Source organism: Sinocyclocheilus grahami, unplaced genomic scaffold (genome assembly GCF_001515645.1).
Source record: "Sinocyclocheilus grahami isolate Dianchi unplaced genomic scaffold, SAMN03320097.WGS_v1.1 scaffold1594.1, whole genome shotgun sequence".
In the NCBI taxonomy this organism is placed as follows: domain Eukaryota; kingdom Metazoa; phylum Chordata; class Actinopteri; order Cypriniformes; family Cyprinidae; genus Sinocyclocheilus; species Sinocyclocheilus grahami.
In genome coordinates, this window is record NW_015506773.1 from 70,722 (window position 1) to 74,756 (window position 4,035).

Sequence of the window (4,035 nt, forward strand, 5' to 3'; positions counted from 1 at the left end):
TGATACAAGTAAGGTTTTATTAACTACATAAACACTTAAACTAGTCTAACATACTACATAAACACATTAATATAGACACACACACACACACACACACACACACATATATATATATTTACATTATTGGCATTATTTTCATGCTTTTCATTTTTGATCAAAGAGCAGGTCTGTTTGTTTTTAAACCAGCTGTACATTTTCTTTATGTGTAAATCGTTAAAAAAAATTTTTTTTTTGTCTTTTTATATTGCTGATTGTTGATTTAATAGTAATGTTTAATTAATATTAAAGTGATAGTTCACCTAAAAATGAAAACGTGGCATTTGTCCATAAGTCTTACAATATAAATCTAACAGACATGCTGTATTTACATTTATACTTAATGCACAGATCATATAGTTTGACACAAACTTTATATATTTTAAAATGATTTTCTGAATTTTTTAATTTGTGTCACTTGTTTGCATTCACTGAAGACAAACCTAAAAACCGATGTTCTTCCTCAGCATTTCTGTCTTGTTTTCCAGTAAAATATCTGAACGTCCTTAAATCAAGACACATCCACTGGAGAAGCAGAACCAGTGCAGATATCACGCCTCGTTTTCTGAGAAATTGATCAAAATTAAGAGAGTTTTTGTTTAAAACAAGAAACACCTCACTTCATATTGATACATGTTTCAGAAAACTATTCATCTAATGTCATTTTGTTCCGATGTTTAGATATTTGTACTGGAAAACAAGACGAATACAAAACTGCTCTGAAGCACACAGGCTTGGAGTAAAGTGTCGTCTGGTTAGTATGGCCCCTGCTGGCTGTAACCTGTAACTACAGCCTTCTGAGAGCAAAACCTTCTCCATTTCCCCTTCAATCCACACTTAAATCAGATGCACATCACCTCATGCTACTGCAGTGACGGATCCTGAGACCTTGAGATGGATCTGAGTGTTAGCGGATACACAAATCCAGCTGCTTATCGGTTAACCTGACCGTTTGTCTTTAGTTCAGCTTTTATTCTAATCACATAGAATTATTCATTTACTTTACAAAACTTCAGAAGTGGTTTTGTGTTTAAGATCAGGTCATGTGTTGTTCAGTCAGCAGATCATCACTGCTGTTATTTGTGCAACGCATTTCTGTCTATCGAAACATTCTTAAATATATATTTATAGATATAGTTACTGGAGAAGCAGAATGACTGAAGTTATTAAGCCTAGAAAAATGTATCAGTATTTCTAGTTTAATGTTGCCTGTTTCTCGAAAAATGTATCAGAGTGAAGTGAGTTTCTGCTTAAAACAAGAATATTGTTCTGTCATTGGGCTCATAAAAATAGTTTTAATTAAAAGAGAAAACAAGATTATTTTTCTGACCCATTGGCAGATATTTCTTTTTCTTTATTAAGTCTTGTTTTCTGAAAAAAATGTATCACAGTAAGTTTTTACTTTAAAATATGGCTAAAATAACCATATATATATATATTTGTCAGTTGTTTGTCACATTTGTTCTTATTTTAAGCAATAATCTTAAATAATTTTCCTTCTAAAGTAAATTTCTCTTGAAAACAAATAAGACAAGATCACTAGGGAATTCTGTTTGTTGCCGTGAGAATGAAACGGCTTTGTTTCAATAATTTCATGCATTTCTGCGTGAAACATTGTACTCTTAAAGAGCGACTTCAGTCGAAAAGGAAAGTCGTTTCATGTTTTTCTTGAGAATAACGTCACTGACGAATCGCACACAATAACAGCAGGAAGATGAATCAAGAATGTAAACTCAGCTGAGGACTGCAGTGAGTCTAAAGAGCTCTGACAGAGCAATAAAACGCTCCTGAGGGTGCAGTCAGACAAACCACCGATTGTCACAATAAAACTGAGGCGTGTGTTTGTGCAGTGTGGCCTGTGTCACTGCGCTCGCTGGAAAACACACATCTCTGAACGAACACTCGGTCGGGGCTCTCTGGCTCCCATCAGAGAGAAAAACAACTCTTAAATCAAGCTCGGCCCTTCAGCAGGGCTGTTCACACGCGCTTTCCACTTCCTGACGTCACTGCGAGAGACTGAAGTTCACACAGACAGACCGACTCAAATAAGGGCCAAACGTACAGCTAGGACTCACTCGGGCCCCTAGGAGCCACAGCGTTGGGGGCCGAGAAAAACTCATTCCTGTCCAACGTCTCAATAAACATCCCATCACTGAAAAAAATGGACAATCTGCAACAAAAAAAACAATACCTAAACATTCTCAAATATAGATACATTTACTAGAGAAGCAAAATGACTTAAGCTATGAAGTCTTGTATTCTTAAAAATGAATCAAAATTAAGTGAGTTTATGATTATGACAAGAACAAATATCTGCCAATGGGCTCAGAAAAATAAACTTAATTCAAAGGGAAATCAGGATTATTTCTCTGACCCTGTTGGCAAATAATATACTAGTTTTCTTTTAAGCATAAACTCATTTTTAAAATGAGATTTAATATATCATTTTACTCTTTCTGAAGTAAATGTGTCTTGATTTAAGTATGTTCAGATATTTGTACTGGAAAACAAGACAGAAATACTGAGGAAGAACAAGATTTTTTGCAGTGTTGACAATTTAAACTTTGTTCCCAAATGTTTCCCCTAAAGATGAATAATGATAGAACATTTGAGTTCATATTAAGTCTTTTGATCTCAGTTTGAGACGTTGTTGAGATGTGGAGACGTGAATGCTGGCGTTTTCTCCGGAGAAACCTCTGAGATGCAGATTTGCTCTCCATTAAAGATGATTTCTTTCTAGGTGAAACAGTTGAGATGTTAACGCATGTCCTGTGTGACTTTAGTGTGTGTGAGGCGTGAGCTCTGGATCTACGGGACAAGAGGAGTGTGTTTGAGGGAAAGAGGAGGTGAAGGAGGTTAATTACTCAATGATCAGGGCTTGTGTCTTACACCCGACTCTGGTCTAGAGTTTCCACCTGTAAGAGCCTCACCTGTGTGTGTGTGTGTGTGTGTATGTGTGTGTGTGTGTGTGTGTGTGTGAGTGTGTGTGCAGCAAAGATGTGTCCTCTCACACACACCCGCACACACACACACACACACACACACACACACACACACACACACACACACACACCACACACACACTACACACCACACAGACCACACAGACCACACACACACACACACACACACCACACACACGCACACGCACACACGCACACTACACACACACACTACACACACACTACACACACACCACACACACACACCACACACACACACGCACACACAGCTAATGAGCTGCTTTATTTGACCATTAGGAAAGAGAAACACACACAAAGGCAGTTTAGTTTGTGCACACGTTCAGCACTTGAGCTCATGTTGTTTTTGGGGTTTCTTTAAGCCGCCCCAAACTGAAATTCAACAATTTGCTTCTTTATACTGAATTACGTGTGTGTTCTTTACACTAATCACACCAAAAGTGATTAAGAGTGCAAACTAGTGATGTTGTTTTAACTTAACTCTGCCAGCTAATTAGCTGCTTTATTAATGTGCTTAATGAATATGAACAGCATGTTGCTTTGGTCATTTAGAGGGCAGCAGTCTGAGAAAAAATAAATACATTTGCGGTCGCATTGATTTAGTTTTATGAATGAGTTCTGCAGGGAAATTGTTCTGTGGAGTGGTCTTTTCTTCCCGTGTATTTGTTTAAAGAGGAACAGTGTAGTGTGGGGATGAACGGCACGGTTTTAAACAGCTTTAGGAAGCGCCTGAAGCTGCACTTGATGTAGATTGTTTATATTTGCCAGTATTTAGAAGTATCTAGATTCTAGACTGCTTTATTCATCTGCATTATTCTTTATTAAGCCCACGAGAGAGACTGAGTAGTTCCTGGCTGGTTTGATGTACATTTCTGCTAATTAAAACAGCAGCACCTGTGACACTTTTCTTAATGCAGACTGTGCATTGGTGTTATTGTCCATCTACTTCTTTAAAATGTTCTTTAGTCTCAATATAGTTATAAATACTAATGCAAACAGCATCTGTCTAAATATTCAT